The following is a 13,439-nucleotide window of genomic DNA, read 5'->3' as shown; positions in this document are numbered from 1 at the left end:
TAACTCAGAACTCCTGAATCTTGCCCCACCTAGGCCTCACCCAGACCTGGTGACTCTTGTCCCCAGCTATGCCTCAATTCGACCTGATGAATCTGGTCCTCTCGTGGGCCTCACATGGACCTGGGACTCAGCTGGATAGATGGCTCTTGTTCCTACAAGGGGCTCACCTGATACTGGTGACTGTGGTCTTATTCTATGCCTCACCAGGACCTAGTGATTCTGATCCCCATCTGGGCCCTGCATGGCCCTAGTGACTCTGGTCCTCACCCAGGCATCATTGGGACCTGGATACTCTATTCCACACCTGGGCCTCACTTTGACCAGGGACCTCTGGTCCCATTCTGGGCCTCAAACTAAAATGGTTACTCTGGTTCCCCCTTTGGGCCTCACCCTTACCTGGTGTCTCTGGTCACCCCTTGGGCTTCACTTGGACCTGGTGAATCTGGTCCTTAGCTGGTCCTCACCTGGATCTGGTGACTGGTCACCACCTGGGCCTCACCTGGACTTGGTGAATCCTGTTGCCACCTGGGCCTCACCTTGACCTTGAGACTGTGGTCCCACCTGGACCTCACCTGGATCTGGTGGCTCTGGTTCCCATATGGGGCTCTCCTGGACCTGGTTCCTGTGGTCTCCATCTGGCCTCACCTGGAACAAAATGACTCTGATCCATATTTGGGCCTCACCTGGACCTGTTGACTCTGGTCCTTACCTGGGCATCATTGGGACCTGGTTACTCTCTTATATATCTGGACCTCACCTGGACCTGGTGACTCTGGTCCCCCTCTGGATCTCACCCTGACCTGGTGACTGTGGTCTCACCTGGGCTTCACCTGGATGAGGTGACTGGTTCCCACAGGGACCTCACCTGGACCTGGTGACTCAGGTCCTCATATGGGCATCATGGGACCTGGTTTCTCAGTTCCACTCGGGGCCTCACCTGGACCTAGTGATTCTCGTCCTCCCCTGGGCCTCACCCTGACGTGGTGACTCTGGTCCCCACCTGGATATCACCAGACCGGGTGACTCTGGTCCCCCTCTGGGACTCACCCGGAGCTGGGGACACTGGTCCTCAACTGGGCCTCAACAGGACCTGGTGAATCTACTCCTCACTTAGGCCTGGTCTGGACCTTGTGACTCTTGTCCCACCTGGCATCAATGGGATATGGTTACTCTGTTCCCCACCTGGGCCTCACCTGGACATGATAACTTTGCTCCACACTTTGGCCTCACCTGGCCCTGATGACTCTGGGCCCCCGACCTAGGCCTCAATCTGGACCTGGTGACTGTGGTCCCCACCTGGGTCTCACCTGGACTTGGTGACCCTCGTTCCCACATGAACCACACCTGGACCTGGTGACTGTGGTGTTCTTGTAGACTCACATTTACCTGGTGACTCCAGTCCCCACCAGGGCCTCACTTGGATCTGGTGACTCTGGCCTGCAGGTTGGCCTCACCTGGACCTGGTGAGTGGGGTTGCCACCTGGGCCTCACCCATACCTGGTGAGTCAGGTCCCCACGTGGGCCTCTTGGACCTGGTGAATCTGGTCCTTACCTGGTCCTCACCCAGACCCGGGGACTCTGGTCACCACCTGGGCCTCACCTGGACCTGGTGAATCTGGTCCCCATCTGGGCCTCACCCAGTCCTGGTGACTTTGTTCCCCACCTGGACCTGATTGCTGTGGACTCCTTCTTGGCCTCACCTGGAACTGGTGACTCTGATCCTAACTGGGTCTCACCCAGATCTGGTGACTCTGGTCCTCACCTGTGGACCATTATGACCTGGATACTCTGTTCCACACCTGAGCCTCACCTGGACATGATGACTCTGGATCCACTCTGGGCCTCACCCTGACATGGTGACTCTGGTCCCCATCTGGATGTCACATGGACCAGGTGAATCTGGTACCCCTCTAGGCCTCAACTAGACCTGGTGACTCTGGTCCTCAACTGGGCCTCACCGGGACCTAGTGAATATGCTCCCCACCTGAGCCTCATCTGGACCTGGTGACTCTGGTTCTACCTGGGCATCATCGGGACATGGTTACTCTATTCCCCACTGGGACTGACCTGATCCTGGTAACTCTGGTCCTGATTTTGGCCTCTTCTGTACCAGGTGACTCTGGCTCCACCTGGGCCTCAACTGGAACTGGTGACTCTGATCCTAAGCATGGCCTCACCTGACCTGGTGACTGTGGTTCCCATCGAGACCTCACCTGGACCTCATGTCTCTGGTCCCACCTGGGCCTCACCAGGACCTGGTGTCTCTGGTACCCACCTGGGTAGCATCAGGATATGGTTACACTGTTCACTAACAGTGACCCAGCTGGACCTATTAACTCTGGTCTTCACCTGGGCCACACCTGGACATTGTGACACTGGTTCCCACCTGGGTCTCACCTGGACCTGGTGAGTCGGATCCCCACCTGGGCCTCACCTGTAACTGGTGATTCTCGTTCCCACATGGACATCATGTGGACCTGGTGTCTGCAGTGTTTCTAGCTTCTCATGTGCCTCGTGACTCTGGTCCCCACCAGGGCCTCACAGGGACCTGGTGAGTGTGGTTGCCACCTGCACCTCACCTGGACCTGGTGATTCTGGTCTGCACCTGAGACTACCCTGGATCTGGTGACTGTGGTCCCCACCTGGGCTTCACCTGGATTTGGTGATTCCGATCCCCATCTGGGCCTCACCTGGCCCTGTTGACCATGGTCCTCAACTGGTCAAAATTGGGACCCGGTGACTGTGTTCCACAACTGGACCTCACCTGGACCAGGTGACTTTGGTCCCCCTCTGGGTCTCACCATGCCCTAGTTACTGTGAACCCCACTTTGGCCTGACTTGGACCTGCTAACCCTGGTTGCCACCTGCGCCTAACCTCGAACTCTTGACTCTGGTTCTTTCAAGGGCCTCCCCTGTACCTGGTGATCCTGGTCCCCACCTGGGCCTCACCAGGACGTGGTGACTCTTGTCACCACCGGGGACTCACCTGGACCTGGTTACTGTGTTCCACACCTGGGCCTCAAGTAGACCTGTTGACCATGGTCCCCAAGCCGGCCTCACATGGACCTGTTGCCTCTGATCCCCACCGGGGCCTCACGTGTACCTGGTAACTCTGGTCCTCACCTGGGCCTCATCTGGACCTGGTGACTCTGGTCCCCACCTGGGCTTCACCTGGATCTGGTGACTCTGGTCCCCACCTGGGCTTCACCTGGATCTGGTGACTCTGGTCCCCACCTGGACCTCTCCTGGACCTGGTGACTCTCTTTCCAACATGGACCTCACCTGGATCTGGTGACTCTGGTCCTCAGTTTGGCCTCACCTGGACCTGGTGTCTCTCGTCCCCACTTTGACCTAACTCAGAACTCCTGAATCTTGCCCCACCTAGGCCTCACCCAGACCTGGTGACTCTTGTCCCCAGCTATGCCTCAATTCGACCTGATGAATCTGGTCCTCTCGTGGGCCTCACATGGACCTGGGACTCAGCTGGATAGATGGCTCTTGTTCCTACAAGGGGCTCACCTGATACTGGTGACTGTGGTCTTATTCTATGCCTCACCAGGACCTAGTGATTCTGATCCCCATCTGGGCCCTGCATGGCCCTAGTGACTCTGGTCCTCACCCAGGCATCATTGGGACCTGGATACTCTATTCCACACCTGGGCCTCACTTTGACCAGGGACCTCTGGTCCCATTCTGGGCCTCAAACTAAAATGGTTACTCTGGTTCCCCCTTTGGGCCTCACCCTTACCTGGTGTCTCTGGTCACCCCTTGGGCTTCACTTGGACCTGGTGAATCTGGTCCTTAGCTGGTCCTCACCTGGATCTGGTGACTGGTCACCACCTGGGCCTCACCTGGACTTGGTGAATCCTGTTGCCACCTGGGCCTCACCTTGACCTTGAGACTGTGGTCCCACCTGGACCTCACCTGGATCTGGTGGCTCTGGTTCCCATATGGGGCTCTCCTGGACCTGGTTCCTGTGGTCTCCATCTGGCCTCACCTGGAACAAAATGACTCTGATCCATATTTGGGCCTCACCTGGACCTGTTGACTCTGGTCCTTACCTGGGCATCATTGGGACCTGGTTACTCTCTTATATATCTGGGCCTCACCTGGACCTGGTGACTCTGGTCCCCCTCTGGATCTCACCCTGACCTGGTGACTGTGGTCTCACCTGGGCTTCACCTGGATGAGGTGACTGGTTCCCACAGGGACCTCACCTGGACCTGGTGACTCAGGTCCTCATATGGGCATCATGGGACCTGGTTTCTCAGTTCCACTCGGGGCCTCACCTGGACCTAGTGATTCTCGTCCTCCCCTGGGCCTCACCCTGACGTGGTGACTCTGGTCCCCACCTGGATATCACCAGACCGGGTGACTCTGGTCCCCCTCTGGGACTCACCCGGAGCTGGGGACACTGGTCCTCAACTGGGCCTCAACAGGACCTGGTGAATCTACTCCTCACTTAGGCCTGGTCTGGACCTTGTGACTCTTGTCCCACCTGGCATCAATGGGATATGGTTACTCTGTTCCCCACCTGGGCCTCACCTGGACATGATAACTTTGCTCCACACTTTGGCCTCACCTGGCCCTGATGACTCTGGGCCCCCGACCTAGGCCTCAATCTGGACCTGGTGACTGTGGTCCCCACCTGGGTCTCACCTGGACTTGGTGACCCTCGTTCCCACATGAACCACACCTGGACCTGGTGACTGTGGTGTTCTTGTAGACTCACATTTACCTGGTGACTCCAGTCCCCACCAGGGCCTCACTTGGATCTGGTGACTCTGGCCTGCAGGTTGGCCTCACCTGGACCTGGTGAGTGGGGTTGCCACCTGGGCCTCACCCATACCTGGTGAGTCAGGTCCCCACGTGGGCCTCTTGGACCTGGTGAATCTGGTCCTTACCTGGTCCTCACCCAGACCCGGGGACTCTGGTCACCACCTGGGCCTCACCTGGACCTGGTGAATCTGGTCCCCATCTGGGCCTCACCCAGTCCTGGTGACTTTGTTCCCCACCTGGACCTGATTGCTGTGGACTCCTTCTTGGCCTCACCTGGAACTGGTGACTCTGATCCTAACTGGGTCTCACCCAGATCTGGTGACTCTGGTCCTCACCTGTGGACCATTATGACCTGGATACTCTGTTCCACACCTGAGCCTCACCTGGACATGATGACTCTGGATCCCCTCTGGGCCTCACCCTGACATGGTGACTCTGGTCCCCATCTGGATGTCACATGGACCAGGTGAATCTGGTACCCCTCTAGGCCTCAACTAGACCTGGTGACTCTGGTCCTCAACTGGGCCTCACCGGGACCTAGTGAATATGCTCCCCACCTGAGCCTCATCTGGACCTGGTGACTCTGGTTCTACCTGGGCATCATCGGGACATGGTTACTCTATTCCCCACTGGGACTGACCTGATCCTGGTAACTCTGGTCCTGATTTTGGCCTCTTCTGTACCAGGTGACTCTGGCTCCACCTGGGCCTCAACTGGAACTGGTGACTCTGATCCTAAGCATGGCCTCACCTGACCTGGTGACTGTGGTTCCCATCGAGACCTCACCTGGACCTCATGTCTCTGGTCCCACCTGGGCCTCACCAGGACCTGGTGTCTCTGGTACCCACCTGGGTAGCATCAGGATATGGTTACACTGTTCACTAACAGTGACCCAGCTGGACCTATTAACTCTGGTCTTCACCTGGGCCACACCTGGACATTGTGACACTGGTTCCCACCTGGGTCTCACCTGGACCTGGTGAGTCGGATCCCCACCTGGGCCTCACCTGTAACTGGTGATTCTCGTTCCCACATGGACATCATGTGGACCTGGTGTCTGCAGTGTTTCTAGCTTCTCATGTGCCTCGTGACTCTGGTCCCCACCAGGGCCTCACAGGGACCTGGTGAGTGTGGTTGCCACCTGCACCTCACCTGGACCTGGTGATTCTGGTCTGCACCTGAGACTACCCTGGATCTGGTGACTGTGGTCCCCACCTGGGCTTCACCTGGATTTGGTGATTCCGATCCCCATCTGGGCCTCACCTGGCCCTGTTGACCATGGTCCTCAACTGGTCAAAATTGGGACCCGGTGACTGTGTTCCACAACTGGACCTCACCTGGACCAGGTGACTTTGGTCCCCCTCTGGGTCTCACCATGCCCTAGTTACTGTGAACCCCACTTTGGCCTGACTTGGACCTGCTAACCCTGGTTGCCACCTGCGCCTAACCTCGAACTCTTGACTCTGGTTCTTTCAAGGGCCTCCCCTGTACCTGGTGATCCTGGTCCCCACCTGGGCCTCACCAGGACGTGGTGACTCTTGTCACCACCGGGGACTCACCTGGACCTGGTTACTGTGTTCCACACCTGGGCCTCAAGTAGACCTGTTGACCATGGTCCCCAAGCCGGCCTCACATGGACCTGTTGCCTCTGATCCCCACCGGGGCCTCACGTGTACCTGGTAACTCTGGTCCTCACCTGGGCCTCATCTGGACCTGGTGACTCTGGTCCCCACCTGGGCTTCACCTGGATCTGGTGACTCTGGTCCCCACCTGGGCTTCACCTGGATCTGGTGACTCTGGTCCCCACCTGGACCTCTCCTGGACCTGGTGACTCTCTTTCCAACATGGACCTCACCTGGATCTGGTGACTCTGGTCCTCAGTTTGGCCTCACCTGGACCTGGTGTCTCTCGTCCCCACTTTGACCTAACTCAGAACTCCTGAATCTTGCCCCACCTAGGCCTCACCCAGACCTGGTGACTCTTGTCCCCAGCTATGCCTCAATTCGACCTGATGAATCTGGTCCTCTCGTGGGCCTCACATGGACCTGGGACTCAGCTGGATAGATGGCTCTTGTTCCTACAAGGGGCTCACCTGATACTGGTGACTGTGGTCTTATTCTATGCCTCACCAGGACCTAGTGATTCTGATCCCCATCTGGGCCCTGCATGGCCCTAGTGACTCTGGTCCTCACCCAGGCATCATTGGGACCTGGATACTCTATTCCACACCTGGGCCTCACTTTGACCAGGGACCTCTGGTCCCATTCTGGGCCTCAAACTAAAATGGTTACTCTGGTTCCCCCTTTGGGCCTCACCCTTACCTGGTGTCTCTGGTCACCCCTTGGGCTTCACTTGGACCTGGTGAATCTGGTCCTTAGCTGGTCCTCACCTGGATCTGGTGACTGGTCACCACCTGGGCCTCACCTGGACTTGGTGAATCCTGTTGCCACCTGGGCCTCACCTTGACCTTGAGACTGTGGTCCCACCTGGACCTCACCTGGATCTGGTGGCTCTGGTTCCCATATGGGGCTCTCCTGGACCTGGTTCCTGTGGTCTCCATCTGGCCTCACCTGGAACAAAATGACTCTGATCCATATTTGGGCCTCACCTGGACCTGTTGACTCTGGTCCTTACCTGGGCATCATTGGGACCTGGTTACTCTCTTATATATCTGGGCCTCACCTGGACCTGGTGACTCTGGTCCCCCTCTGGATCTCACCCTGACCTGGTGACTGTGGTCTCACCTGGGCTTCACCTGGATGAGGTGACTGGTTCCCACAGGGACCTCACCTGGACCTGGTGACTCAGGTCCTCATATGGGCATCATGGGACCTGGTTTCTCAGTTCCACTCGGGGCCTCACCTGGACCTAGTGATTCTCGTCCTCCCCTGGGCCTCACCCTGACGTGGTGACTCTGGTCCCCACCTGGATATCACCAGACCGGGTGACTCTGGTCCCCCTCTGGGACTCACCCGGAGCTGGGGACACTGGTCCTCAACTGGGCCTCAACAGGACCTGGTGAATCTACTCCTCACTTAGGCCTGGTCTGGACCTTGTGACTCTTGTCCCACCTGGCATCAATGGGATATGGTTACTCTGTTCCCCACCTGGGCCTCACCTGGACATGATAACTTTGCTCCACACTTTGGCCTCACCTGGCCCTGATGACTCTGGGCCCCCGACCTAGGCCTCAATCTGGACCTGGTGACTGTGGTCCCCACCTGGGTCTCACCTGGACTTGGTGACCCTCGTTCCCACATGAACCACACCTGGACCTGGTGACTGTGGTGTTCTTGTAGACTCACATTTACCTGGTGACTCCAGTCCCCACCAGGGCCTCACTTGGATCTGGTGACTCTGGCCTGCAGGTTGGCCTCACCTGGACCTGGTGAGTGGGGTTGCCACCTGGGCCTCACCCATACCTGGTGAGTCAGGTCCCCACGTGGGCCTCTTGGACCTGGTGAATCTGGTCCTTACCTGGTCCTCACCCAGACCCGGGGACTCTGGTCACCACCTGGGCCTCACCTGGACCTGGTGAATCTGGTCCCCATCTGGGCCTCACCCAGTCCTGGTGACTTTGTTCTCTACCTGGACCTGATTGCTGTGGACTCCTTCTTGGCCTCACCTGGAACTGGTGACTCTGATCCTATCTGCATGTCAGCCAGATCTGGTGACTCTGGTCCTCACCTGGGCATCATCGGTACCTGGTTACTCTGTTCCACACCTGAGCCTCACCTGGACATGATGACTCTGGAAACTCTCTGGGCCTCACCCTGACCTGGTGACTCTGGTCCCCATCTGGATGTCACCTGGACCAGGTGATTCTGGTACCCCTCTAGGCCTCAACCAGACCTGGTGACTCTGGTCCTCAACTGGGCCTCATCTGGACCTAGTGAATATGCTCCCCATCTGGGCCTCATCTGGACCTGGTGACTCTGGTCCCTACCTGGGCATCATCGGGACATGGTTCCACTGCATGGCCTGCAGGCTGGCCTCACCTGGACCTGGTAACTCTGGTCCATACCTGGGCATCATCGGGACATGGTTCCTCTGCATGGCCTGCAGGTTGGCCTCACCTGGACCCGGTAACTCTTGTCCACACTTTGGCCTCTTCTGTACCAGATGACTCTGGCCCCACCTGGGCATTACCTGGAATGGGTGACTCTGATCCTCAGCAGCATGCCTCAAATGCACCTTTCCACTAGCTGCGTTCATATGGCCGTGAGAATGTAGCTACATTGTAAGTCAAGAGGTTCCATGTATACCACTCTACTGCACCTAGAGACACAAACATTGAAGCCTGCAGCTACCTCCTTTTGTCCTATGAGCTTCTGACCAACACGTCTAGTGAAGATGTTCGAAATTTCATCTGAAGGCCATGTGGAACTGTGAGGGACTGGAGATGAGCTCAAGTCTCAGAAGAAAGTACCCTTTGGACACTGCGTTCCACTAGCTTCTCATGTATGGGACTTACTATGTAGCACCAATCGTAGAGTGCAGCTCCTCACATATCTCTGGATTGGGCTTGGAAACACTAGGCGCATGGGCCGGCACCTTGCACTAACCTCTCACAACCCTTCTGTCACGATTCAAGCCTAGGCCTGATAGGAGCGAAGTGTACCTGCAGTCAGCATGTGGGAGGTACAGGGCATAATTTCAACTCTCAGAAGTGTGTATGCTTTACAGGCAGATGTCTGCTAGACACTTATTGATGGGAGGTAGAACCGAGGTACACTCTAATTAAATAAGGACGTTGGAAATCGCTGCATTTAATTCAGATATATGTGAGTCAGGCCTGTCACTTCCACATGGTTTTCACACAACCTCTTCCAGCACCTAACATAAAGATGCTAGGACTTATGTCTACAGGAAGTCAGGATGCAGGACGGTCCTGCCCTGACCTCAGCTCGTACAAAGAAGCATGTCTAGAAGTCAGCTTTCAACTAGCTGCGTTCTTATGGCAGTGAGAATGTAGCAGTATTCTAATTCAGGAGGTTCCAAGATTACCACTCTCCTGCACCTGGAGACACCTTCCAGGCCTGCATTATTCCACTTGTGTCTCACAAACTTCTGACAAACGGCTCTGGTGAAGATGATCAAAACTCATTCTGCAGGCAGTGGGAACTGTGAGGGACTGGGTGTGAGCTCAACTCTCAGAAGAGAGACTCTTTTGGACTCGGGGTTCAGCTAGCTTCTCAAGTATGGAAATTAGTATGTAGCACCTGTCTAAGACAGGAATTACTAGGAAGTCGCTGGATTGAGCTTGGAGGCACTAGTCTTGTGTGCCGGGACTTTCCACTTACCTCTCACAACACTTCAGTCATGCATCGAGCCTAGGCCTTTTAGCAGTGAAGTGTACCTGCAGGCAGGATGTGAGAAATACAGGCCATAAGCTCAACTCTCAAAAGTGTGTACGCCTGGGAAGCAGATGTCTGCTACCCACTCGTTCATGGGAGTTAGAAACTAGCTACACTCTTTGAAGAAGGCCGTTTGAAATCGCTGTATTCAATTCAGATAATCGGGAGTACGGGCCTGAAACTTCCACATGCATTTCACCGACCTCTCCCAGCACCTAACATAAGCATATTAGCAGGTATGTGTATGGGCAGGCAGGATGTGGGAGGGTCCTTCCATGAGCTCAGCTCTCAGAAGGAAGCATGCCTAGAAGCCAGCTTTTTACTAGCTCGTTCGGATGGCCGTGAGAACGTAGCAGCATTGTAAGGCAGGACGTTCCATGAATACTGCTCTACTGCACCTGGAGACACAACCATTGAAGCCTGCAGCTGGCCCTTGCATCCCATGAGCTTCGGACAAACATGTTTAGTGGGGATTTTCGTAACTGCATCTGCAGGCAGTGTGGAACTGGGAAGGACCGCGTGTCAGCTCATCTCTGAAAGGGAAGTTCCCCAGAGAGAGAGCTTTCAGCCAGGTACTCAGGTTTCAAAGTTAGTATGGAGATCCCATCTGAGGGAGGAATTCCTCAGAATTCGCTGGATGGAGCTAAGAGACACTTGCCTCTCACAAAACTTGCATCCCGTATCGAACGAAATCCTTTAGAAGCATAGCGTACAGGCGGTCAACCTGTGGGAGGTTCAAGTCCTAAGCTCAATCCAAAGGAGTGTGCATGCCTGGGAGGCAGCTGTCTGCTAGGCGCGAAATTGACAAGGCAGACACTTGGTTCTCACTCCGCTCCTCCCCTGCATACACCAAATGCTGTGGAAGTGGAATGTCCATGCAGTCAGGATCGGGGAGGTACAGGCCATAAGCTCAACTCTCAGAAGTATGTACGCTTTGCAGGCCGATGTCTGCTAGACACTTATCGAGGCGAGGTATACATGAGCTACACTCTAATTGAACAAGGACATTGGCAATCCCTGTATTGAACTCAGATACACGTGAGTAGAGTCCTTACACTTCCACTGGCATTTCTCCAAATCTCCTAGCACCTCACTTAAGGATGTTAGCAGCTATGACTATGGGCAGCCAGGATTCGGGAGGGTCCTGCCCTGAGCTCAGATCTCACAAGTGAGCAAGGCTAGAAGCCAGTTTTCCACTAGCTTCGTTCTAATGGCCGTGAGACCATAGCAGTCTTCTAACACAGGAGGTTCGAAGAATACCACTCTCCTGCACCTGGAGATACCTTCCAGGCCTGCATTATTCCACTTGCGTCTCATAAGATTCTGACAAACGTCTCAGGTGAAGATGTTCAAAACTCATTCTGCAGGCAGTGTGGAACTGTGAGGGACTGGGTGTGAACTCAACTCTTGGAAGAGAGATGCTTTTGGACTCGGGGTTCAGCTAGCTTCTGCCATATGGAACTTAGTATGTAGCACCTGTCTAAGACAGGAATTACTGGGAATCGCTGGATTGAGCTGGGAGGCACTAGTCTTGTGTGCCAGGACTTTCCACTTACCTCTCACAACAATTCCATCACGCCTCGAGCCTAGGCCTGTTTGCAGCGAAGGGTACCTGCAGGCAGGATGTGAGAAATACAGGCCATAAGCTCAACTCTCAAAAGTGTGTACGCCTGGGAGGCAGATGTCTGCTACCCAGTTGTACATGGGAGTTAGAAACTGGCTACACTCTTTGAAGAAACCCGTGTGAAATCGCTGTATTCAACTCAGATAATCGTGAGTACAGGCCTGACACTTCCACAAGCATTTCGCCGCCCTCTCCCAGCACCTAACATAAGCATATTAGCAGTTACCTCTATAGGCTGAAGGATGAGGGAGGGTCCTGACCTGAGCTTAGCTCTCAAAAGTAAGCATGCCTAGAAGCCAGCTTTCTACTAGCTCGTTCTGATGGCCATGAGAACGTGACAGCATTGTAAGGAGGTACGCTTACAATGAATACTGCTTTACTGCACCTGGAGACACAACCTTGAAGCCTACAGCTGGCCCTTGTGTCCCATGAGCTTCTGAAAACCTGTCTAGTGAGGATGTTCATAACTGCATCTGCAGGCAGTGTGGAACTGGGAAGGACTGCGTGTAAGCTCATCTCGCAGAAGGAAATTCCGCAGAGAGAGAGCTTTCAGCTAGGTACTCAGGTTTGGAAGTTAGTATGTAGCACCCCGCTGAGGGAGGAATTCCTCAGAAGTCGCTGGATGGAACTAAGAGACACTTGCCTCTCGCAAAACTTGCGTCCCGTATTGGACGAAATCCTTTGGAAGTGAAGCATACAGGCCGTCAGCATGTGGGAGGTACAAGCCATAAGCTCAATCCAAAGGAGCGTGCATGCCTTGATGGCAGCTGTCTGCTACGCACAAAATTGACAAGGGAGACACGTGGTTTTCACTCCGCTACTGTCCCGGATACAACGAAATGCTGTGGACGTGGAACATACAGGCAGTCAGGATGGGGGAGGTACAGGCCATAAGTTGAACTCGCAGAAGTGTGTTTGCTTTGCAGGCCAATGTCTGCTAGACACTAATCGAGATGAGGTATACAGGAGCTACACTCTAATTGAACATGGATATTGGAAATCGCTCTATTGAACTCAGATACATATGAGTACAGTCCTGACACTTCCACTGCATTTCTCCAACCTCTCCGAACACCTAATATAAGGATGTTAGCAGCTACGACTACGGGCAGGCAGGATGTGGGAGGCTCCTGCCCTGAGCTCAGCTTTCAAAGGAGGCATGCCTGGAGGCCAGCTTTCTACTAACTGCGTTCTGATGGGCATGAGAATGTGGCAGCATTGTAATTCAGGATGTTCCATGAATACCGGTTTACTGCACCTGGAGACACAACTCCGAGAGGGAAGTTCCCGAGAGTGAGCTTTCAGGTAGGTTCTCAGGTTTGGAAGTTAGTATGTAGCTCCCATCTGAGGGAAGAATTCCTCAGATGTTGCTGTATTGAAAAGAAAGAAAAGAAAGAAAGAAAAAGAAAGAAAGAAAGAAGGAAGGAAGGAAGGAAGGAAGGAAGGAAGGAAGGAAGGAAGGAAGGAAGGAAGGATGGAAGAGTGGCACCTGTGTGGCTCTGTCAGTTAAGCTTCTGCCTTAGGCTCAGATCATGATCCAGGTCCCAAGGCAGGCTCCCTGTTCAACAGAGAACCTGCTTCTCCCTCTCCCTCTTCCCCTCTCGCTCATGCTTTATCTCTACTCTCTCTCTCAAATAAATAACATCTTTGAAAAAGAAACAAACAAACAAATCCACAAG

General features: G+C 54.7%; 1 long non-coding RNA gene across 1 annotated transcript in view; it reads right to left on the bottom strand.

Annotated features, from left to right (window-relative positions):
- Positions 1-12,515: 12,515 nt before the first annotated feature.
- LOC140603576 (uncharacterized) overlaps positions 12,516-13,439 on the bottom strand; it is a 67,797-nt gene continuing 66,873 nt past the window's right edge. The window contains exon 6 of the long non-coding RNA XR_012006508.1: positions 12,516-12,602. This is a non-coding gene — a long non-coding RNA (uncharacterized lncRNA). The remainder of the gene's footprint in view (positions 12,603-13,439) is intronic.

Source organism: Canis lupus, chromosome 14, assembly GCF_048164855.1.
Source record: "Canis lupus baileyi chromosome 14, mCanLup2.hap1, whole genome shotgun sequence".
Classification (NCBI taxonomy): Eukaryota; Metazoa; Chordata; class Mammalia; order Carnivora; family Canidae; genus Canis; species Canis lupus.
The sequence above is the reverse complement of the archived record's forward strand: the minus strand, read 5'-3'. Positions and strand labels throughout refer to the sequence as shown.